The 26685-nt window shown below is 44.7% G+C and overlaps 1 protein-coding gene across 1 annotated transcript in view; it reads right to left on the bottom strand.

The window, feature by feature from the left end:
- The window catches only part of LOC126174999 (rho-related BTB domain-containing protein 1), a 527665-nt gene that overhangs the window by 284178 nt on the left and 216802 nt on the right, over positions 1 to 26685 (bottom strand). The window lies entirely within an intron of this gene.

Genomic DNA, 26685 nt, shown 5'->3' with positions numbered 1-26685 from the left:
TAAGCCATCTTGGAATCAGCGCCTGTATAACCGCACGGTAAAATCCTGGACCAACCTGTTGGAGCCACTGTTTGGCAGCGTGCACATGGGAGTCATCATCTTCAAACTTTGTTCCACGAAGAGTCTTTCAGTTTCCCAAAGAGATGATAGTCACATGGAGCCAGGTCAGGACTGAAAGGCGGGTGTTTCAGTGTAGTCCATCCGAGTTTTGTGATCGCTTCCATGGTTTTTTTGACTGACATGTGGCCGTGCATTGTCGTGCAGCAGTAAAACATCCTGCTTTTGCCGATATCGTCGAACACGACTCAGTCGAACTTGAAGTTTCTTCAGTGTCGTGACATATGCATCAGAATTTATGGTGGTTCCACTTGGCATGATGTCCACAAGCAACAGTCCTTCGGAATCGAAAAACACCGTAGCCATAACTTTTCCAGCAGAAGGTGTGGTTTTGAATTTTTTTTCTTGGGTGAATTTGCATGATACCACTCCATTGATTGCCTCTTCGTCTCTGGTGAAAAATGATGGAGCCATGTTTCATCATCTGTCACAGTTCTTCCAAGAAATTCATCTCCAACCTTCTCATACTGTTTCAAAAGTTCGCTTGTTTCTTTGTGAGTCACTGTCAACATCCTGGGAACCCACCTGGCACAAACCTTTTTATAACGTCAACACTTTCAGTATTCTGCAAACACTTCCTTCCCCCATCCCAATGTAGCGTGACAATTCGTTCACTGTGATGCGTCTGTCAGCAGTTATCAAGTCGTTAACTCTCTGCACATTGTCTGGAGTGTGTGCAGTACGAGGCCTGCTGCTGCGAGGACAATCCTCAATATTGTCGTGCCCGCTTTCATCACGTAACCTGCTTGCCCACCGACTAACTATACTGCGATCGACAGCAGCAGCTCCATACACCTTTTTCAACCTCTTGTGGATGTTTCCCACTGTCTCGTTTTCACAACACAGGAATTCTATGACAGCACGTTGCTTCTGACGTACGTCAAGTGTAGCAGCCATCTTGAAGACATGCTGTGACGGCGCACTCACGGGAACAGGTTGAACTAAGTTTGAAAACAAGCGGGAAGGATGTATCTACAGACTGTAAAACTTTCCCATATGCAAAATGAAAACTGTACTTTAACAAAAATAGTGTGCATTTCTTTTGGAGTGACCTTCGTATTTGCTACAAACGCGGTAAAGATGAGTAAAATAAGTGACACTTTCGGTGTGTGCTTCCCTTGTAAGATAACCATTAGAGTCACTCATTCCACCTATCAGTCTCCAGGGTAGCTTCTGACTACGGGAAACATTTTGGCACTAGCGTAAGTTTGTGTTAGAGGCGAAGTGGTGATTAACTGAGTTGGACATTCGACTGTGCTTATAGCTTTATGACTACAAGACAGGATGTGCTCTATAAATGGGAGAGTCCTTCACTTTACGAGCGCATGACAGCCGACTGCCTCGGGACACAAGATGCATTGGTGGCACGCGTGGCAGGAAGTCCGATCCGACGGCGTGCTGTGCTGGCCGGGGGACACGTGGCTCCCAGGGCCGGATCTGCCCACTCACGACGGCCGCTGCGTTGCCACCAGCACGAGCAACGCTGTGCAGCGGCTCCTCCATCACCAGAGGTCCGACGGTCAGCCGACGCGGCAATAGTGGACAGTGCACCGGACAGGACTTTGGGAGGAGAAGGGTTCGACCCCGGTCCCGTCACCTAGTTTTAGTTTTCCTAAGGTTATTCTAAATGACTGTATACCGACAGACTTTGCAACCATCAATAATCTTCAAATAGCTCAGTTCAAAAGGAACCATTAGACTGAACGTGGTGCTTCGACGGGACATTATATCCCACCTTCCATTCATCTCCACACCGTGCTGCTCGTGTAAAGTTTAAGAGTTTCCATGCTTGGAAAGCAGTGAGTACTATATAGTTGGTTGCAACAGCTAGAGAAATGAATCACAATTATGCAAGTCACCACTGGCAGGAAACAGGAAGATACACACATCACAAAAGTTTTGCATCACTTCGGTTCCGAGAGTTCCGGAACCTGTACAGAAAACTGAAATAGAGATCAACATAAACATCATAGCCGCCTTTTTTATTGCTCATGAAAAGCACACATTGCATGTTGTACCACCACACATCGAGACCTTCAGAGGTGGTGGTCCAGATTGCTGTACTCACCGGTACCTCTAATACCCAGTTGCACATCCTCTTGCATTGACGCATGCCTGTATTCATCGTGCAATACTATTCACAACTTCATCAAGGCACTGTTGGTCCAGATTGTCCCACTCCTCAACGGCGATACGGTGTAGATCCCTCAGAGTGGTTGGTGGTCGCGTCGTCCATAAACAGACCTTTTCAATCCATCCCAGGCATGTTCGATAGGGTTCATGTCTGGAGAACATGCTGGCCACTCTAATCGAGCGATGTCATTATCCTGAAGGAAGTCATTCACAAGATTTGCACGATGGGGGCGCGAATTGTCCGTGAAGGCGAATGCCTCGCGAATATGCTGCCAGTGTGGTTGCACAATCGGTCGGAGGATGGCATTCACGTATCGTCCTGCCGTTATCGCGTCTTCCATGACCACTAGCGACGTACGTCGGCCCCACATAATGCCATCCCAAAACAGTAGTGAACCTCCACCTTGCTGCACTCGCTGGAAAGTGTGTCTAAGGCAGGGCTTAACAACTGGCCGGTTTTGAGCGCGAGTACTCGCGTCTGCTCAGGCACGTGCTCGCGAGCAGGTGCAAGGTCGCGGAGTAGGGAGGGAGGGGAAATGCGCGCGCACGTTTGAATGTGATCTTGCGTTGTTAGCAGATTTAACTAGCCATCTGAATGCTTTGAACATTTCACTACAAGGTAAAGATCTGCTAATTACTCATTTCATAGATCGAATACGAGCTTTTAAAATGAAATTGACACTTTGGGTGAGTCAGCTGGAAACAGGAAACCTAGCTCATTTTCCTAAATTATCGTCCATGCAAAATGTTCATAAAGACTGTGAACGTTATTCACATAGTTTAGTTGATCAGCGCTTTCAAGATCTGACAGCACTAGACAGTGATTTTGATCTGTTCTCTCCACATTCAGTTAATATTTAAGAGATTCGTCCTGAGCTGCAGCAAGAAATTATTGACCTGCAGTGTGACAGAGAATACAGATTCAAATTTCAGAACAAGAAAAACATTTTTGAATTGTACAGACACTTCCCTCAGGATAGATTTCCTCGTTTGCACAAACTGGCGGCTACAATAATATCAATGTTCGGTTCCACGTATGTTTGTGAACAACTGTTCTCTGCAATGAAATGTAACAAGACGCGTCTGAGAAACGCATTGTCTGATCGAAATTTAAACTGCACGCTGTGGCTAAAATGCACAAGAACAATTACTCCAAACATAGACGCAATTGTAAAGGGCAAAAAGTACAAGATAACCGAGAATCCCACACTTCAGTGACACCTTTTATTGTGTAACAGTTCACAAATTAATGCGAATCTAGAGGCACACACTAAGCTAATAAAATTATGTGGCATGTGTACATTCTCCTTTATTTGTTTCATTTGTCGCAGTAATAATTCGTGAGTGATATCCCTGCTGGTGGCCGCGGATTTACATTGACTGGCGGCAGCTGTTGTGTGCCCCACGTGACTTTCCCCACTCTCCGCTCTGGTCCGGTAGTGGGGGTAGCGTGCTCGCGCTGCTCCGTGCTCGCGCCTTGCTGCTCACAGCTCGTTCCGCGAGCACGTATGTTGTGAAGCCCTGGTCTAAGGCATTCAGCATTACCGGGTTGCCTTCAAACACGTCTCCGACGATTCTCTGGTTGAAGGCATATGCGACACTCATCGGTGAAGAGAACGTGATGCCAAACTTGAGCAGTCCATTCGACATGTTGTTGGGACCATCTGTACCACGCTGCATGGTGACGTGGTTGCAAAGATAGACCTCGCCATGGACGTCAGGAGTAAAGTTGCGCGTCAGGCAGCCTATTGCTCACAGTTTGAGTCGTAACACGACGTCCTGTGGCTGCACGAAAAGCATTATGCAACATGGTGGGGTCGCTGCCAGAGTTCCTCCGAGCAGTCATCCACTGCAGTAGTAGCCCTTGGGCGGCCTGAGCCAGGCATGCCATCGACAGTTCCTGTCTCGCTGTACCTCCTCCATATCCGAATGACATGCTTTGGTTCACTCCGAGACGCTTGGACACTCCCCTTGTTGACAGCCCTTCCTGGCACAAAGTAACAACGCGGCCGCGATCGAACCGCGGTATTGACCGTCTAGACATAGTTGAACTACAGACAACACGAGACGTGTACCTCCTTCCTGGTGGAACGACTGAAACTGATTGACTGTCGTACCCCCTCCGTCTAATATGTGCTGCTCATGTATGGTCATTTACACCTTTGGGCGGGTTTAGTGACATCTCTGAACAGTCAAAGGCACTGTGTCTGTGATACAATACCAACAGTCAAGGTCTATTTTCAGGAATTCTGGGAACCGGGGTGATGCACAAGTACCGACCGCTGTGGCCGAGCGGTTCTAGGCGCTTCAGTCTGGAACCACGCTGCTGCTACGGTCGCAGGCTCGAATCCTGCCTCGGGCATGGATGTGTGTGATGTCCTTAGGTTAGTTAGGTTTAAGTAAGTCTAGGAGACTGATGACCTCAGATGTTAAGTCCTATAGTGCTTAGAGCCATTTGAACCATTTTTTTATGCACAACTTGTTTTGATGTGTGTACACAAATATGCCAGCCATAAGAGTAGATGGTTCCTCGTTGAGTATAGACGACAAATTCTGCTGTCTCGGTTTGCTAGTGTCAGAAGGTATTTCTCTAGACGACGAAATAAACGAGAGGATTGGCAAAACGATGAACACTTTCAGAAAGCTACGCGCAAGAATAGGGGACAACAAACACCACGAAAACCGTGCGTGCTGAGCACCCTCTCGTATGATGCTGAGACCGGGACATAACACGCCGAGAACGTAAGCTCAGCACCTTTTATCTGCAGTGGTTACGAAACATTGTAGGCATAACATGGAGGCGCCAAGTGACAAATGAGACAGTCCTAGATGCTGTGAATCTACCTAGTATCGCCATCACTCTCAAGGAACGTCGCCTGCGTTGGCCTTGCCACTTACATCGTATGAACGGACCCTTCCCGTCTTCCACGACGGACAGTACATAGTGAGATAGCACGTACCAACAGACCCCCTGGAAGACTTGCTTTGCATTTTCAAGACTGCGTCAAGCGCGGTATCAACGCATGAAGTACTGCATGTGTGATGAGTGGGAGGAACTCGCCGAAGAACGCAGCAGTTGGAGGAAACTCATCCAGGATGGCAGCAAGTCCCACGACGGCGCCTGGCTGAAGAACTTAGCTGTGAAGCGAGCCTGCGACACGCGCCTCCAACGAACCACTCTTTTGGTGTGGTATACACGAGCCCAACACGTGGGCGCCAAGAGGGCGCTCTCGTTGGACTCCTGAGTCGCCAAAGAGAGTGCCTGCATGATGCTACTTGAATCTTCCGCCATCAAGTATAGGCCTTTTATGATGATGACGAAACAGGCAAATAGAAGTAATTCCGTTGCTGTATTGCAGCAACGGAGGATACAGGTGATTCACATCAAAATCGAAGTAAAAAGTGCAATTAAGATTTAAAGGCAACAGTCCATCCGGCATAGAATCAAGTTCGATTTAGTAACAACCAGTAACCCCCTCCCCCTGCGCCAGTTCTTTAAATAATCGAACTCCCATGTATAAAATAGCTTCAAACGTTCGATTACTTTACAAATGAAATAATGTGTCTGGGTGATCTGCGCTCCGTTTTAAGAAAAGCTACTTTTTCACGCATCTCAATTTTGTGGTTGTTATGATATTCAGTCCTGAGACTGGTTTGATGCAGCTCTCCAAGCTACTCTATCCTGTGCAAGCTTCTTCATCTCCCAGTATGTACTTTAACCTACATTCTTCTGAATCTGTTTAGTGTATTCATCTCTTGGTCACTCTCTACGATTTTTAGCCTCCACGCTGCCCTCCAATACTAAACTGGTGATCCCCTGATGCCTCAGAACATGTCCTACCAACCGATCCCTTCTTCTAGTCAAGTTGTGCCACAAACTCCTCTTCTTCCCAATTCTATTCATTACCTCATCATTAGTTATGTGATCTACCCATCTAATCTTCAGCATTCTTCTGTAGCACCACATTTCGAAGGCTTCTATTCTCTTCTTGTCCAAACTATTTATCGTCCATCTTTCACTTCCATACATGGCTACACTCCATACAAATACTTTCAGAAACGACTTCCTGACACTTAAATCTATTCTCGATGTTAACAAATTTCTCTTGTCCAGAAATGCTTTCCTTGCCGTTGCCATTCTACATTTTCTACCCTGCTTCGACCATCATCAGTTATTTTGCTCCCCAAATAGCAAAACTCCTTTACCACTTTAAGTGTCTCATTTCCTAATCTAATTCCCTCAGCATCACCCGAGTTAATTCGACTACATTGCATTATCCTCGTTTTGCTTTTGTTGATGTTCATCTTATATCCTCCTTTCAAGACACTGTCCATTTCGCATCTCAGTTTTATGACGTCATATCTCCTAAACTATGTGTCGTACAACGATACAATTCGGCAGTACATTCAGTGTAAGTGGATGCTGTTTGCAAAATGTGTTACGAATAGAATTAGTAGTAAAGAAGTAATATATTAATACATCACCGGAGCTCTTAAAAGTCGATATTGAAAGTACTATTAAAATGCTCCATCCTTTGCTGAAGCATATTTGGCTTGAAGAGAAATCTCCAAAGGAGTGAAAAAATGATTTGGTGGCAAAGCTCCCAAAAAAGGGAAATTTGTCAGACTGTAACAACTGGCGTGGTATTACATTGTTGTCAGTGTCCAGTAAGGTCCTCACCAGAATTATTTTAAGCAGAATTAAAGAATCCCTTGAAAAGCGACTGCGTAAAGAACAGGCCGGTTTTAGGGTACAACGCATTTGTGTTGATCTCATTAACACTCTTAGGATCATTTTAGAGCAAAGCAAAGAATTCCAAGCAACCATGTACCTGGCATTCATTGATTTTCAAAAGGCCTTCGATTCCGTGAAACATAAAGTGCTCTGGCAGGTGTTGCAGAAGTATGGCATACCACAGAAGATCTTAAACATCATAAAAGATCTATATGATGGCTAAAAATGCTGCGCACTCCACAAGAGAAATATGACAGAGCCCATAAAAGTAACAACTGGAGTCCGGCAGGGTTGCATTTTGTCACCAACACTTTTTCTACTCGTTCTATACTCTGTTATGAGAAGAATCACAGCAGGCAGGAGACGAGGAATCCAGTGGGGGATCCACGGACGTCTGGAGGATTTGGATTTTGCAGACGACATAGTTTTATTAGCTCCAAGGCTGACTGATATGCAAGCTAAATTAAACTTGCTGAAAGAAGAAGCAGAGACTGCTGCCCTCAAGATAAATACAGGCAAAACAAAGGAAATGAGAGTAAATTCAGGGAACATGGAGGTGCCACTGTTAATAGGTGAGCAGCGGGTGGAGACTGTCAACTCATTCCTGTATCTGGGTAGTATAGTGGCTGAAGATGGTGGAGCTGGAGATGACGTGAAAAACCGCATTAAAAAGGCAAATGCTGCCTTCATACAATTGTATCCAATATGGAAAAATAGAAATATCATATACAAAACAAAAATCCGTATTTTTAATACAAATGTGAAGGCTGTCCTTCTGAACGGCAGTGAAAGCTGGAAAATGGATAAAAAGATAACATTCCAGTTACAAAGCTTCATAAATAGATGTCTTCGACGCATCATGAATATCTGGTGGCCAGAAAAAATATGTAATGAGGAGCTCTGGCGAATAACAAACCAGATACCTATAGAAGACCAGATGCGAGAGAGAAAGTGGGGCTGGTTGGGGCACACCTTGAGAAAACCAGATGGAGCCATCGAGAAAAAAGCATTGGAATGGAATCCCCAGGGAACAAGGAAGAGAGGAAGACCAAGGGGTACATGGATGAGGACAGTGGAAGGGGAAGCAAAATGAGTTGGCAAAACCTGGGCAGAACTGAGGCAAATGGCCAAAGACAGAGACGGATGGCGGGTTCTCCTGGATGCCCTATGCCCTCATAGGGGCCAAAGGAATTAAGTCAAGTAAGTCAATGTCATCGCGTGCAGCGCGTACCATATCGGTTGGATCCTAGACGACTGGAAAACTTTGGCTCGCTCAGATGTGTCCCGATTTCAGTTGGTAAGAGCTGATGGTAGGATTCGAGTGTAGCGCATAGCTCACGAAACCATCGACCCAAATTGTCAAGTTGGTGGTAGCTCCATAATGGCTTGGACTGTGTTTACATTGAATCCTCTGGTCCAACTGAACCAATCATTGACTGGAAATGGTTATGTTCGGCTACTTGGAAACCATTTACAGAAAAACAAGGATGGAATTTTTCGCGATTGTTGCAGAATATTCTGGACAATTCGAGCGAATGATTTAGATACCCAAATCACCCGACATGAGTGCTCAAAAAAAAAAAAAAGTTCAAATGTGTGTGAAATCTTATGGGACTTAACTGCTAAGGTCATCAGTCCTTAAGCTTACACACTACTTAACCTAAATTATCTAAGGACAAACACACACACCCATGCCCGAGGGAGGACTCGAATATCCGCCGGGACCAGCCGCACAGTCCATGACTGCAGCGCCTCAGACCGCTCGGCTAATCCCGCGCCGACAGGAATGCCATCGAACTTTTACGGGACATAATAGAGAGGTCGTTTCGTGCACAAACTCCTCCACCGGCAATACTTTCGCATTTACGGACGGCTGTATAGGCAGCATGGCCCAGTACTTCTGCAGGGGACTTCCAACGACTTGTTGAGTCCATGCCACGTAGAGTTGGTGCACTACGCAGGGAAAAGGATGTCCGACACGATATTAGGAGGTATCCGAAGACTTTTGTCACGTCGGTTTAATTATGTAAGGCTTGACAGCCATTAAGATTATTTCAGTGCGGATGGGCTCTCTCTCCTGAACTCTTGCAAGAATCCGTCGCGCTGCGGCTATCAATGAATGTGGTGGCCCGGGGGGGGGGGGGGGGGGGGGTACGTAGGTAGTGTGCGACAAGACGGGAATTTGTGTCGGAGGGAAAGCGTGCTCGAATAGCCGAAGCGGTTAATGCGACCGCTCGCGAAAAGTGGAAATCCGGGTAAGAGTACTCGTTGGCAGTGTGCGATTTGCGCTTTTACCAGTGGGGGGATGCCCTAGGGGGTTAGTATAATTATGTATATTACTAGCTTGGACCGTGGCGTTACCCATGATTAAACAGTTATTTATAAATAATGCCGAAACTCACTGTTCACGCGTATGCACTATCAGAAAAGCCATCCCTTGTTATATCTTTAAAAGTACGTTATAGGTAAAGCTTATTTACAAAATCATTTACATGTAGGTATACGAGGGGAATTCAAAAAGTAAAGGTACATTTGTGAAAAGCTGTACTTATTCTAATGATAGAAAACTGAAACGCGTTTTTTTTCTACGTAACATCCCTCGGCTTCAATGCAGTTTTCCCGACGTTTTTCGAGTTTTTTTTATTTCATCAGAAAATACGTTTATCGGTTCCACCTGTAACCAATTGACCAGCAATGACGTCTTCATCACTTTCAAATCTTCTTCCCTGTAATGCTTCCGTTAAGGGTCCAAATATGTGAAAATCGCTTGGAGCCAGGTCTGGACTGTATGGTGGATGTTCCAGCACCTCGAATCTCAACTCCTTTATTGTGTCGGCTGTCCGTTTGGCAGAATGTGGGCGAGCGTTATCTTGCTGCAGGATGACATCTTTTCACAGTTTTCCACGACGTTTGGATTTGATTGCAGGTTCTAGTTTCGTGCGCAACACATCACATCCACCATACAATACAGACATGGCTCTAAAGCCTCGTTTACGCTGGGTTGACGTCTTGCAACATTGTGGCATGCTACGGAAATGTGGCGTGTGTCGTCTTGTCATTTAGTTCTAAATGTTTTGAAATGCTTGCCTACTACATAACACTTTTTCAATATTAATAAGCAAACATATTGACAGTATTAATAGTAAGACTGTATTAAAAACTTTCAGTGTTCGGCTCGACAAATTTAAATTATATGTAAAGTATTACTCCAGTGCGTGGGAAATAAACATCTCAGGTTGGGATGCATAAACTAAAACCAGAGGAGGCGATGGTCTGATGCAGAGGGGGGGGGGGGGGGGAAATCCCCCCTTGCAAATCACACACTGCTCGTTGGGCACAAAGTTTCAGCTGTTGCAATTATTTTCATATCAGTGCTCAACTACGTCCGATCTCAGAATTCGTTTCATTTCATCACGTAAAACAATAACAGACAATACAAACAGAACACCGACCTACTGTATAATTAAATCGACCCCTGAGCACATGTGGATCAATGAAACGTATACATCTTGCCAGAGGATATAGGAAAGAATTGTGGACAGGGTTCGCCAGCATTCCCACTAATTGAAGAGGTTCTGGCAGGTTCCGAAGGACAGCAGCGATGTCAAGGAACCAAACAGATGCCAGATGGTAATACCAGAATGAAGGAAGCGGCGATGGAAGTATGATTTCAATGAGTCTAATGGAAGCCCCGTTAATTACTTCCCTGGAATTGGACTCAAGGACGGCATTCGGCCTGCGGGTGACCTCGGTCTTTCATCACGCTGAAAGACCTTCCGCAAGGCGCCGCCGGGCCGTCGGATCGAACTCGCTGCGGGAAAGTCGCTCCGCGAAATCATACCAGGCCAGGCGCTCTTTGTCCAGATGAGCTCAGGCAGATGCTCCTGGCCCGGCCGGACTGCTTTAAAGGATGTGTACTACATAACAGCATGTAAAGCCGAGAAGGTTTTTGTCGCCTTTTTCCGCTCTCTACGCAGAGCGAGCTATTCGAGATACTATCCATTTCATTCGCGGACTTTTCAGACACATACCAGGAGAGCTGCTAGGGCGGAGGGAGCCCTAATAGGGAAATTTCGGGAAGGAGTTTCAAATTCCGACATTTTCCTTATAACCAAGGAAACTCTGAGACAAGATGAGCCAGAGAAAAAAAAAATGAAACACTAGCGTGTGAAAGTGTACTTATTTGTGACAGAATAACGTCGACGAACTGTTTGCATGTTCAGATTGTGAGTCGCAATTAATACGCTCTATTGAGGGTTTTGGAATGCCAAACACTTCATCCGCCTATCTAAGAAACTTAAAGCGTTAGTACAGAATAGGAATGAGAGTCTAGTGAAAACATTTTCTTCAGGCAGCTGTTAACAGCGTCATTGCATTTGGAAAAATGCATGATGAGCACAATCCTGTCTTATAAATTATTTATTGACTACCGATCTCGGTCATAGACCTGCACACTTAAATGAAACAAAATGAAAATAGTCAAGCCCTAAATCAAAATCCATTCCATACAATGGCGTGCCCCAGACTTTCATTCCCAGACATTCCTTCCTCAAAGTAAGATGCAAGTGAACTTCTTCTCGTGAGGAATGCTCTTTTTGTATGTGACACCCTTCTTATGGCTTCAAATCCAGTAATTACGAATTACTGCCAAGCGCAGGACTTCAGTTGGAAACGATTCAGTTAATATGACTTTAAACTGAATCTTTGCAAACTGACGACCTGCGCCTCGCAATAACTTGTAATTGACGACTGTGAGTGCTACAGAAAAAAAGGTGGCCTAGACTTTTTGTCTTTCTGTAAGAGGGTTGGAACTTTAATAGTGGCAACTATTTATTTACAGCTCGTACAAAATAGATACGTGTTTCAAAGTTTTACTGACCTTCAAAGTAATTACCAGCATTGTGTATAACCCGTTGCCAGCGATGTGCAAGTCGTAGGATACTCTTAGCAGTGCCAGTTGTGCTGACAGTTCGAGCGGCGCGGTCTGTTGCCCGACGAATTTGTAGCAGTTCTGAAGCGAATGCCGTGAAGTGTTTCCTTTAGTTTAGAAATCGAGTTGACCTCACGAGGGCCTAAGTCAGGGGATTGCAGTAGATGGTATAGCAGTTAGCAGGCCCATCAGTCAAACAAATCAGTAACAGCTTGCACTGTACGTGCTTGAGCATTGTCCTGCAAAATGATGGTCAGGTCCTGCAGAAAGTGTCATCACTTCTGTCTCTAAGATGGTCGTAGGTTGTGTTCCAAAAATGAACAGCATAGAGAAAGGAGTAATGACACTTTCTGTAGGACAAGACTATCATTTTGCAGGACAATGCTCAAGCATGTACAGTGCAAGCTGTTACTGATTTGTTTGACTGATGGGGCTGCTAAGTGCTATACCACCTACTGCACTCCCCTGACTTAAGCCCTCGTGAGTTCAACTCGATTTCTAAACTGAAGTAAACACTTCATGGCATTCGCTTCAGAACTGCTACAAATTCGTCGGGCAACAGACCGCGCCGCTCGAACTGTCAACACAACTGGCACTGCTAAGAGTATCCTACGACTTCCACATCGCTGGCAACGGGTTATAAACAATGCTGGTGACTAATTTGAAGGTATGTAAAACTTTGAGAGACTTATTTATTTTGTACGAGCTGTAAACAAATAGTTGCCACTATTAAAGTTTCAATCCTCATACATTGTAAGTGATCACGGTGCTCTATGAACGTTGAACTTTGTCTCGCTTTGTCCGTCTGCCTTATTTTCCTTGTAAAGTAGCACAATTCGTTTGCTACATGGTATCCAGTTTTGATGTTAAATTTATCATTAACTGTATTTCTAGTGCTGCTCAGGACTGTAATTCTTCCTTACTTCAACAGAGGATAGAATGCAATAGAAGCATTTTTTCAGTTTAAAGTACTAGTTACCTCATGATCTTTTCCATTAGTTTCGAAATTTTGTGGGTGCGTTGCAGGTGAAGTATTTTTTTGGAAATAGTTTCACATCTCATATTCGTTGTTTTTATTTTATTTGTTCTTAACCACTAGTTAAGTGGTACAGCCCCGGTGTAGAGACGCTCCTGTATAAAAGTAATCCATAATAACCGAGTCCCAGCACAAAGACACAAATTTTGGTAAACTAAATTATAACAGGATTATGCTATTAATAATTCATGTTGATCTCAAACTTTCCCTTCCTTCATTTTGCATGATCACATAGTTTTGACCGATCTTTGCTTGTATATATTAGTGTTTGGCAGCATTGTTCCGTATAGGCACCTCAGTCTTAGTACAGCAGAATATACAGCAGAATACTACACTGCATAACGTGTTGACGACACTGCTTTTATGCGATCGCCTCTTATACTTTAAGTCAGGCTTTGATATAATGTGAACTGTGCATTATAGGAATAGATGTCCAGGAGAAAAGTTCTGCTCTGAACAACAATTGTTGATCATGTGCTGTCTTAGAAAAAAAAAATAGTAAATGAAGGATTCGGACAGGCATGGTCGGATGTCAATGTAACTTCGTACCATAGAAACCATCGACGGGTATGTAAATGATACATACAAAATTTGTAAATGATACATACACAATTTGTAAATGATATGATTAAGAGTTGCAAGATTCTGTGACAGGCTGAACGCTCACTACCGTCCATTAGTGTTGTCGCCAGGCCTGGAAGGTAATATAAGGGACGCGAACGGCGTCAGATGTTGAGTGATCATTGTCAATGACACGGAGATGGCACATACTCGTGTAAGACACCATTAACAGCACCTCACGGAGTTTGAAACGGGCAGCATTGCGGGTCTCAATTTGGACGGTTGGTCGAATCGTGCAATATCCATATTTGTGGACCATTCAGAAGTGACAGCTCCCGCTGTTGGATCGTATGGAATTGTGAGGGCAGGCAAACTCGTCGTCAAGATTGCGGTAAACCAAATCTGATAACGATGAAGGAGGATCGTCGTACTGTGTGCGAAGAACATCGTAATCCCTTCACATCTGCTTGCCACCCGAGACCTGCACCATTCTATGTTACAGACACCACTGGTCGCAAGCAGACTAGGGAATTCCTTTTCCATATGTAAGCTGCCGTTGAGACCACAACACAAACGGCTACATTTGGAGGGGTGCCGCGAACGGAAAGCATGAACCGGATGATGAAAGACGTCACGCTGTGTTAAGTGATGGATTGTGGTTATGCACTACCCTGTTTGACCATCGTCGGTGTGTATGGTGGCGGGCTGGGCAGAGGCCCCATTCTTCCAATGTCTCGGGGAGGCACAGCGGTGTTACTCATGGCGTCATGACTTGGGGAACCATCGGATCACGGCTGGTAGTGATTAAGGCAACCGTGACGGCACGATGCTATGAGGGACATCATGCGTTACTTCTCATGTCACAGTATTGTGGTGCCATTTTTCAACAGGACAATGCTCGTCCACACGTGCACGTGTCTCTGTGAACTGCCTGCGTGATGCTGATGTACTCCCGAGGCCAGCAAGATCACCAGGCCATATATGTCCCCTACAAAACACATATCCGACTATTTGGAACATCAACTCCGTCCAAAGAACAGCATCAAACGCTCCAAGTACAAATTACAATAGCTGTGGACTAGATTGTCTCAGGAGAGAATACTGAATCAGTACAAACATTCCGGCCAGAGGGGGTGCAACGACACACTGATAAGTTCTTCATAAATTTGACTCGATTTTGCAATCAGTGAAATAACACACCTTGTCATCTCGACCCGTAAGATTCATTTCGTTTCCTCCTCCCCTTCGGGGTACTTCACCTCCAAAGAGTGGAGTGGGCTGTTCGCCATACGGTCCATAAAGGGTCGCGTTTCTGTTCAGCAAATTATCAGACGAGTCGATAGTGCGGCGAATGGGTGATCTCATTTTAGAATACGTCCTGCAACCAAGGGAAACGTCCCAAAAACCTTGGTCGGAACTGGCGGGATTGGAACCATGTCGAGTTACCTCTGAAACACCGTCTTCTTTGAAGACATTACCCTAGTATAAAATTAAAATGTTGTGTATGCATAAAGTGTGCACATATTGTGTGTGTATATGTGTGCGGTACTGAAAGATTGTGGTGTTGTGATGTGATGTGCCGAAATTTGTATCTTTGCGCTTTTATTTTTATACAGGACCGTTTGAAAAGGCGGCTCCAAGCTCGATCTGTCTGCAAAGAATGAAATCGAAAGCAGTGAAATGAAAAGAATGTGGCGTAGCTGTGGAACTGTCATTTACAGAAAAAATACTCGTTACCCGCGTGAATCGCTTCGGCGCCACCTGTTTGCCATTTCTAAAGCGTGCGGGACAGTAAGATAAATTTACATCCCGTAGGCAGGGGAACAGATATTCTTTCCATCCCTCCGAGAAGCGACATTCGAGTCTGAGGTGGCAAGAGGAGCGAAGCGTAAGTATAAGGAGGAGACAGCCAACTACACGAAGAGTGACGTGGCAAAGCGGCGGGAGAGCCTAGCTGGCAGACAGGGGGGAGGTTTCTCTGCTGAGTCCGTGTGCGGCGAACAAGTAGCCGCCGAGCCGGAAGGTGGCGCTCTAGAGAAAGGAAAGCAAAGGGCGTGGGCGGTGGTGGGGGAAGGGGTGGGGGTGGGAAGGGTCGCGGCGGCGGGCCAATTAGGACGGGGCCTGCAGCTGTGGAGGACGCAGTCGGCGTCGGCGCAAATTAGCCCGCCTCTGGCGACGCCGGCCGCAAGCGTCTCCCTCCCTCGCCCCTCGCCCCTCCCCCCTAGCGGCTTTTCTTCCATTCCACCGCTCTTCCTCGGCGGCGTGCTTTTGTTTCGTTTCCTGCGTACGGCCCCAGTTCCCACACTGAGGCCGGGCGCCAGCTAGAGGAGACGCGCACGAGCAAGAGTGGTACGCCGCTGTGCCGATTCCGCCCGAATGGGAAGCAGCCGAAGTATAAAGCTGCCACAGAGAGACTTCATTGTTCTCGCTCCTGCACCCTCATTCTGAGCGATCCGCGTTCTGAGCTACGACATTCATGTTTAGTTACGGGCGCAAAATGAAATAACAGGCATATTCTCATTGTGTTCCAGTGAGCCTTCACCAGTTGCTATTATTAAACATCAGTCTGCCAGTGTTGTCAGCCAGCGAACTGACAATTTTTTGCCTATCTTCAGAGGATGAACAGAATAATGGAACCGGGATGATCTTAAGACAGCAATATAATTTAATGGCCCACCTCACTACTTACAAGGGGAGGCCACGACGTTTGGAACGCGGATTTACTGTAAACTTCGTACACTCGTAGTACTCCATGAGGACAACAAAATGTATAAGCAGTAGTGCGTACTTCTCAGGCGTTACTGAGAAAATTACATGATAATTTCGGTCGTCAAATATACAGGGTGAGTCACCTAACGTTACCGCTGGATATATTTCGTAAACCACATCAAATACTGACGAACCGATTCCACAGACCGAACGTGAGGAGAGGGGCTAGTGTAATTGTTTAATACAAACCATACAAAAATGCACGGAAGTATGTTTTTTAACACAAACCTACGTTTTTTAAAATGGAACCACGTTAGTTTTGTTAGCACATCTGAACATATAAACAAATACGTAATCAGTGCCATTTGTTGCATTGTAAAATGTTAATTACATCCGGAGATATTGTAACCTAAAGTTGACGCTTGAAACCTCCGACGGTCAGTTGCGTGTTGTAACAAATACGGGCCACGGTCGGCGAGCACCATCTGCAGGGACATGTTTACGATGACGACCGTGCTTACGAGTGTGGCTGTAGTGCACTGTTGTGGTTTGGTCTAGCTGTCGCAGTGTCCGCATGTAGCGCTTGCTGCTATTGTTATTCTGCATACATCTCCGCACGCAGACCAACTGTAGAACACCGTGTTACCTGACGTCTGTGATAGTGTAGTGTTGTAGGAACTGTGACCATGGTGTATTAGAACTCTGAAAAGGCGGAGATGATACTCATCTATGGCGAGTGTCGACGAAATGCAGCTGAAGCCTGCAGGGTGTATGCAGAACGGTATCCGGACAGAGAGCATCCAACGTGCCGCACATTGCAAAACATCTACCGCCAACTGTATGCAACAGGTATGGTCGTAGCACGCAAACGGGTCCGTAACAGGTCCGTCACAGGAGAAGCGGGTGCAGTTGGTGTGTTAGCTGCTGTTGCCATGAACCCACACATGAGTACACGGGACATTGCGAGAGCCGGTGGACTGAGTCAAAGTAGTGTCATGCGCATACTGCATCGTCACCGCTTTCATCCGTTTCATGTGTCGCTACATCAGCAATTACATGGTGATGACTTTAATCATCGAGTGCAATTCTGTCAATGAGCATTAACAGAGAATGCGTTGCAGTTCTACCTGTTTACCGATGAAGCGGGTGTCACAAACCACGGGGCAGTGAATCTACGGAACATGCATGACTGGTCCGTGGACAATCCTCGCTGGCTCAGACAGGTAGAGCGACAGCGATCGTGGACTGTAAATGTATGGTGCGGAATCATTGGCGACCACGTCATTGGTCCTCACTTCATTGCAGGGGCCCAAACAGCTGAAACATACATAGCGTTTCTACAGAATGATCTGCCAACGTTGCTCGAAAATGTCCCACTGGTAACGCGTCGACGCATGTGGTATCAGCATGATGGTGCACCTGCACATTTGCAATTAACACTATGCTGACCCTTGACAGGATGTTCGATGGGCGTTTTATAGGACGTGGAGGACGCATAAATTGGCCAGCCAGTTCTCCTGATCTTACACCTCTGGACTTCTTTCTGTGGGGTACGTTAAAGGAGAATGTGTACCGTGATGTGCCTACAACCCCAGAGGATATGAAACAACGTATTGTGGCAGCCTGCGGCGACATTACACCAGATGTGCTGCGGCGTGAACGACATTCATTACGCCAGAGATTGCAATTGTGTGCAGCAAATGATGGCCGCCACATTGAACATCTATTGGCCTGACATGTCGGGACACACTCTATTCCACTCCGTAATTGAAAACGGAAACCACGTGTGTACGTGTACCTCACCCCTCATGGTAATGTACATGTACGTCAGTGAAAAAGACCAATAAAAAGGTGTTAGCATGAAAGACGTATACATTGCCAGCGATGGGCGAGGCATGACAGAATTTCTGACCAGAGAGTAGTTTATCGTTAGTTGTTGCTAGTCTGCGCTTGACTGCGCGAGTCGACAGTAGTAGTTGTCAGTCGACAGTAGTCGTCAGTCCGTGCTAGTCCGTGCTAGTCGGCGGGAGTCGGCATGCGTCGGCTGTGTGCTCTGCTCGCGACTCTGGTCAGGACTCTGGAGGATGAGTATTGTTGTAGAAGGTAAAGAAGCAGCCTTGCGCATATTAAATAATGTATGTTAATTGTAATTTAATTTGTTCCAAAAAAGTTCCCCAATAATAAATTTAAAAATTCATTTAATTATAAATTATTATATTTTGTGGGAAGGTTACTCTCGGCTCACATTTTCACTTAAAATGTATTTGCGGGGAGGTTACACTTGGCGACATCCTGGCAGAATTTTTAAGTATTGTAACCTGTGAACAAAATTGATTTTAATGTAACCTCTGAAGAAAATTGGCTCCGATTTATTGTCTGTGTGCAGAAATGGATTCACATTTAATGTTGCCACAAAATTCTTCTCTCATTTAATATCAAGTTCGAAACATATAAATTCCTAAACAGCAAAATAATAAAAAAGTTTAGTAACCTGATAAATTTTATGAGGACAGCAGCGCTGCCCTTCGGCCCTGTATTCTGAATAAAAAAAGCAGAAATTCTTACCTCAATAAAAACCGCAATTATATCTGCTCTTAAGTTGGAATTTTTCGACACAGCTTCGTGCAATGCTGGCGTATATTTTTTTTTTTATTATTGGAGGGAAGGATCATGCATTTGAAATATTCTTTAAATTGAAATGAATGATTGTCTTTGAAAGAGTTGCTTTATATTATAAAAATTATTATTGGGGAATTTTTTTGGAACAAATTAAATTACAATTAACATACATTATTTAATATGCGCAAGGCTGCTTCTTTACCTTCTACAACAATACTAATCCTCCAGAGTCCTGACCAGAGTCGCGAGCAGAGCACACAGCCGACGCATGCCGACTCCCGCCGACTAGCACGGACTAGCACGGACTGACGACTACTGTCGACTGACAACTACTACTGTCGACTCGCGCAGTCAAGCGCAGACTAGCAACAACTAACGATAAACTACTCTCTGGTCAGAGATGCTGTCATGCCTCGCCCATCGCTGGCAATGTATACGTCTTTCAAGCATGTGGACGTGATGTGCTGTTCCAGTCTCTTCTGTACCTAAGGTCCATCACCGTTCCCTTTGCATCCCTACGTAATTCGGTGCTCTCCGATACACACGATCGAACAGCGGAGGAGTGGTACTCAAGCGTCAACTTTAGGTTACAATATCTCCGGATGTAATTAACATTTTACAATGCAACAAACGGCACTGATTACGTATTTGTTTATATGTTCAGATGTGCTAACAAAACTAACGGGGTTCCAGTTAAAAAAACGTAGGTTTGTGTTAAAAAACATACTTCCGTGCATTTTTTATGGTTTGTATTAACCAATTACACTAGCCCCTCTCCTCACGTTCGGTCTGTGGAATCGATTCGTCAGTATTTGATGTGGTTTACGAAATATATCCAGCGGTAATGTTAGGTGACTCACCCTGTATATCTGTGCGTGGCCATTTTAACCATGAAGCGGCTACAGGCGAGGGGTGCCGGCACGGTAGCTCAGCGTGTTCGGTCAGAGCGTTAGCTTCTCTTTCTAATAAAAAAACTGAGCAAACGCATGACTGAGCGAAACTCAACGGCCGTTATCGGACGTCCGCCCTGAACAAATGCAGCGAACAATATAGAGCAAAATGCTTTTTTCTTTTTTTTTTTTTTTTTTTAAAGGTGGTTGGTGTACAAGCCGCAGGATCGCTGGATCGAGTTCCATTCCTCAGCTTTTTTTTATTTTCAACACAGCCATTTTCTTTATTATTTATATTACAATTGATATAATGGGGAAAATGCGTGTAATCGGATGAACTTTTATTAAATTTACAATGTTATTTGGCAGTTTATTAAAGAAAGCTATTAAAATAAAAATTACCGCAAACACCTTGAATAGAGACGGTGGCTTGCAGCTCAGCGCTGCGTGGGATTCAGCGATCGTGCGGTTGAAGAGGGCATATCGAACGCCGACTCAAAACATGCCCATATATGGCAATGTCACGGGCACCTATGACGTCACAGCCGGCAGCCAGCGTATATAAGGGCGCACCAACAGCCCACTGGCAGTCATAACACTTGACAATGGCCAAGGAGTGCTTGGCCGAAAGCTGGTGTAGTTTTAAGCAATTGACGCGGTTGGAAACCCGAGAACATTTTATTCAATGTTATCGCCGCGAGATAACATCTTGATGCCCTTTGATCCAAGCATGTACACTGCGAGCTGTACAATTAGTTTCATTGTTCTCTTGGCAGATGTCATCCTGAGGAAAAAACGAACAACACTAAGGGTGGACATAGTCTCAAGGATAGATGCATACTTGTGTCGATCCGCTGTGCCTTCCAGAATAACGAGATCACCTAAGGAATTCGACAACAACAGCCCCAGATCATAACGCTCCCTATTCCGGCCTAGACGGTCCCACTATTTGTTCCAGGGTCGTACACGCAAACGGCCATCTGTCCGATGGAGCTTCATCGGAAAAGGCCACCTGTCGCCATTCAGTGGACGTCCAGTTGCGGTACTGGAGTGTAAATAGCGGCCTTCGGCCGATGAACAGCAGTCAACACGGATGCATGAACCAGGCACCAGTAGCGGAGGCCTGTCCGTAGGCAGCACCGCACACTGAATGGTCGTTGAGCAGACACTGTTGGTTGCCCTTGGTTGATCTGGGCTCAAAATTTGCGCGTCTACTCGTCCAAACACATCCTGCAGCCGTCGTTCACCCCTATCGTAAATGGCTCATGGTGCACCACAGTTGCCTCAGGTCTGGTTTTGGAGAGTGTCAGTGTGCCATGCACAGCATACTTGAGCCACGGCGTCGTGCGAACAGTGTACAAACTTAGCCATTTCGGAAATGCTTCGACCCTTTGTCCAAAAGCCAATGATCATGGCCCTTTCGGACGTCAGATCAATCATTCTGTATCCACAGTACAACGACAACTGCTCTGTTTTCCGCGTCCCCGTGACACACTGTATATATATACTCTCCACTGCTAGTGCTGCCATCTGCTATCTGTGAGTCGTTATTGCACTTTGACGTCGAACATTATTGTGTGTGGACCATATAGAAACATTACCAATTCTGTATCATCTACGTAACATATAAAAGAAAGAAATATGTAAATGGAACTGTTGTTGTTGTTGTGGTCTTCAGTCCTGAGACTGGTTTGATGCAGCTCTCCATGCTACTCTATCCTGTGCAAGCTTCTTCATCTCCCAGTACCTACTGCAACCTACATCCTTCTGAATCTGCTTAGTGTATTGATCTCTTGGTCTCCCTCTACGATTTTTACCCTCCACGCTGCCCTCCAATGCTAAATTTGTGATCCCTCGATGCCTCAGAACATGTCCTACCAACCGATCCCTTCTTCTAGTCAAGTTGTGCCACAAACTTCTCTTCTCCCCAATCCTATTCAACACCTCCGCATTAGTTACGCGATCTACCCACCTTATCTTCAGCATTCTTCTGTAGCACCACATTTCGAAAGCTTCTATTCTCTTCTTGTCCAAACTAGTTATCGTCCATGTCTCACTTCCATACATGGCTACACTCCATACAAATACTTTCAGAAACGACTTCCTGACACCTAAATCTATATTCGATGTTAACAAATTTCTCTTCTTGAGAAACGCTTTCCTTGCCATTGCCAGTCTACATTTTATATCCTCTCTACTTCGACCATCATCGGTTATTTTACTCCCTAAATAGCAAAACTCCTTTACTACTTTAAGTGTCTCATTTCCTAATCTAATTCCCTCAGCATCACCCGACTTAATTCGACTACATTCCATTATCCTCGTTTTGCTTTTGTTGATGTTCATCTTATATCCTCCTTTCAAGACACTGTCCATTCCGTTCAACTGCTCTTCCAAGTCCTTTGCTGTCTCTGACAGAATTACAATGTCATCGGCGAACCTCAAAGTTTTTACTTCTTCTCCATGAATTTTAATACCTACTCCGAATTTTTCTTTTGTTTCCTTTACTGCTTGCTCAATATACAGATTGAATAACATCGGGGAGAGGCTACAACCCTGTCTCACCCCTTTCCCAACCACTGCTTCCCTTTCATGCCCCTCGACTCTTATAACTGCCATCTGGTTTCTGTACAAATTGTAAATAGCCTTTCGCTCCCTGTATTTTACCCCTGCCACCTTCAGAATTTGAAAGAGAGTATTCCAGTCAACATTGTCAAAAGCTTTCTCTAAGTCTACAAATGCTAGAAACGTAGGTTTGCCTTTTCTTAATCTTTCTTCCAAGATAAGTCGTAAGGTCAGTATTGCCTCACGTGTTCCAACATTTCTACGGAATCCAAACTGATCTTCCCCGAGGTCGGCTTCTACCAGTTTTTCCATTCGTCTGTAAAGAATTCGCGTTAATATTTTGCAGCTGTGACTTATTAAACTGATAGTTCGGTAATTTTCACATCTGTCAACACCTGCTTTCTTTGGGATTGGAATTATTATATTCTTCTTGAAGTCTGAGGGTATTTCGCCTGTCTCATACATCTTGCTCACCAGATGGTAGAGTTTTGTCATGACTGGCTCTCCCGAGGCCATCAGTAGTTCTAATGGAATGTTGTCTACTCCCGGGGCCTTGTTTCGACTCAGGTCTTTCAGTGCTCTGTCAAACTCTTCACGCAGTATCTTATCTCCCATTTCATCTTCATCTACATCCTCTTCCATTTCCATAATATTGTCCTCAAGTACATCGCCCTTGTATAAACCCTCTATATACTCCTTCCACCTTTCTGCTTTCCCTTCTTTGCTTAGAACTGGGTTGCCATCTGAGCTCTTGATATTCATACAAGTGGTTCTCTTCTCTCCAAAGGTCTCTTTAATTTTCATGTAGGCAGTATCTATCTTACCCCTAGTGAGACAAGCCTCTACATCCTTACATTTGTCCTCTAGCCATCCCTGCTTAGCCATTTTGCACTTCCTGTCGATTTCATTTTTGAGACGTCTGTATTCCTTTTTGCCTGCTTCATTTACTGCATTTTTATATTTTCTCCTTTCATCAATTAAATTCAATATTTCTTCTGTTACCCAAGGATTTCTATTAGCCCGCGTCTTTTTATCTACTTCATCGTCTGCTGCCTTCACCACTTCATCCCTCAGAGCTACCCATTCTTCTTCTACTGTATTTCTTTCCCCCATTCCTGTCAATTGTTCCCTAATGCTCTCCCTGAAACTCTCTACAACCTCTGGTTCTTTCAGTTTATCCAGGTCCCATCTCCTTAAATTCCCACCTTTTTGCAGTTTCTTCAGTTTCAATCTGCAGTTCATAACCAATAGATTGTGGTCAGAATCTACATCTGCCCCAGGAAATGTCTTACAATTTAAAACCTGGTTCCTAAATCTCTGTCTTACCATTATATAATCTATCTGAAACCTGTCAGTATCTCCAGGCTTCTTCCATGTATACAGCCTCCTTTCATGATTCTTGAACCAAGTGTTAGCTATGATTAAGTTATGCTCTGTGCAAAATTCTACAAGGCGGCTTCCTCTTTCATTCCTTCCCCCCAATCCATATTCACCTACTATGTTTCCTTCTCTCCCTTTTCCTACTGACGAATTCCAGTCACCCATGACTATTAAATTTTCATCTCCCTTCACTACCTGAATAATTTCTTTTATCTCGTCATACATTTCATCTATTTCTTCATCATCTGCAGAGCTAGTTGGCATATAAACTTGTACTACTGTAGTAGGCATGGGCTTTGTGTCTATCTTGGCCACAATAATGCGTTCACTATGCTGTTTGTAGTAGCTAACCCGCACTCCTATTTTTTTATTCGTTATTAAACCTACTCCTGCATTACCCCTATTTGATTTTGTATTTATAACCCTGTAATCACCTGACCAAAAGTCTTGTTCCTCCTGCCAACGAACTTCACTAATTCCCACTATATCTAACTTTAACCTATCCATCTCCATTTTTAAATTTTCTAACCTACCTGCCCGATTAAGTGATCTGACATTCCACGCTCCGATCCGTAGAACGCCAGTTTTCTTTCTCCTGATAACGACGTCCTCCTGAGTAGTCCCCGCCCGGAGATCCGAATGGGGGACTATTTTACCTCCGGAATATTTTACCCAAGAGGACGCCATCATCATTTAATCATACAGTAGAGCTGCATGTCCTCGGGAAAAATTACGGCTGTAGTTTCCCCTTGCTTTCAGCCGTTCGCAGTACCAGCACAGCAAGGCCGTTTTGGTTAACGTTACAAGGCCAGATCAGTCAATCATCCAGACTGTTGCCCCTGCAACTACTGAAAAGGCTGCTGCCCCTCTTCAGGAACCACATGTTTGTCTGGCCTCTCAACAGATACCCCTCCGTTGTGGTTGCACCTACGGTACGGCCATCTGTATCGCTGAGGCACGCAAGCCTCCCCACCAACGGCAAGGTCCATGGTTCATGGGGGGTAAATGGAACTAGTTTACCTAAAACACAGACTTTTGCTACCAATATCACTGACATACTTACAAATGCCTCTGTTTCATATTATGTATGTTACTAAACGGCTAAAATGGTCACCCAGACCCATTTACGGGTTGCCTATCTAACGGCTCTGAGGTGCAACAAAAATGTGATTTTCAATATTTTGTGATTGATGATCGAATTTAAAAACTGAACATGCTTTCATAATCCAGTCATTAACAGGTATACTATTAATGTCAAAAGTGTAACACAATAAATCAAGTATAAGAGTTAGTAACCATGTACACATTTGAGACAGTGTAACTCGCAGCACACAAATTACTCAGTTTATATGAAGGGCTTATTTCAATAGTGGCACAAGTCCATTTTTGTTCATTCTGAGATACAGAGTCCTAAAGTTATAAGAGCGCTGAAAAATACTTGAATATTTGTGGTATCTCAACTGCAGATTTTTCAGCGCTCTTATAACTTTAGGCCACTGTATCTCAGAATGAACAAAAATGAACTTATACCACTATTGAAATAAGCCCTTCATTCATTCAGTATTTGAGAAAGAGAGGAATTAGCTATTAACAACAAACTTTACACATACTTTCGAATCTTTTTGAGACTTTGCTGGTACCTATCACAAAATAATGGAGGCGCAAAAGTTTGCCACTTATATCTTATGTGTAGAAACGCAGCGAGTACAAGTCAAATGTTGAGGATTGCATGCCATAGTAGTCAAGCCGGGACTTAACATCTCAGGTCATCAGTCCCCTAGACTTAGAGCTACTTAAACCTAACTAACCTAAGGACATCACACACACCCATGCCCGAGGCAGGATTCGAACCTGCGACCGTACCGGTTGCGCGGTTCCAGACTGAAGCGCCTAGAACCGCTCGGCCACACCGGCCGGCAAAGACGTCTGTGCTACATCAGTGCTGAACCTCCCCTGTTAATAGTTCCGCGAGTACAAGTATGACGAGTCTGAGGATGGTGGCGCTGCGCTCGCTTCCTACTCGTCAACTCGTTTCATTACTAAAGCGTGCGGAAGTGTGTCATCAGTGCCGAGATTTGAGTAACGTGTATAACATGTACACTTCTCTTGTTATCATGTTGAAAATTGCGTCTTTTTCCAAAGAATGCTTAGCTCAATTTACATAGATTCCTCTCGCTATCATGCTAATACGGTTGTAACTGCGAAGGAATCATCAAACTTTTTTTTTTGAACAAGCAACAGAGGACATGCCAGGTATATGGTTTTTGAAATGTTTTCACTTAGATTGTTGCAAGCCTACAGCGATTTCTATTTTATCGCTGTCCCTTAAAAATTACATGGTTCCATTGAAAAACGTCTGTATTAACTTTGATTTGGGTAAATAATGGAGTATCGCATATTAAAAGCGCGCTGTTTGTGATTCAGTGGCACCCAACTGCTGCGAGGAACTTGGGTCATTCAGTATGGTTCATGACTTGGTTTTCTAAAAGGCATCTCAAGCACCCATTCCTGTAGAATCTGAATTGGGTTGTGAAGTTGGTGTGGAGGCTATACTACCTCATCCGACTGTGGTTAACAATCGAGTAGAATCCATTGCAGACGCTCGTAAGAACGTGGTGGTTCCGCGCGTTACTGCTGTTATTACCGGGCAAAGAGCTTCTTCCCCAACTGATATGTGGGTGGATGATGCACGTAAAATAACCTACACTACAGTGACTGTCTCCACTATCAGTAGCGTTTATCGAACCATTACCAGATGAGCAAGAAACAGCAGTTAATGTTTTATACGAGCTTGTTAGCGGTTTAGAGTCCTTGAAAATATCTGAGGATTTAATGAAGACAGCATCTTTCGTAACAGATCAAGGTTCTAATATAACGGAGATCTGAAAGACTTCTGTGCGCCTGTCATTGTCCTAGCGCTTTCCTCAGACATATTTTGAAGTCGGACCTCTTCGCATCGCAACCAAAACTAGCTCGTGTAGGAGAGACAATAATCTTGTGTGAAGCACTG

Source organism: Schistocerca cancellata, chromosome 3, assembly GCF_023864275.1.
Source record: "Schistocerca cancellata isolate TAMUIC-IGC-003103 chromosome 3, iqSchCanc2.1, whole genome shotgun sequence".
NCBI lineage: Eukaryota > Metazoa > Arthropoda > Insecta > Orthoptera > Acrididae > Schistocerca > Schistocerca cancellata.
This window is presented reverse-complemented; position numbering and strand designations above follow the sequence as displayed.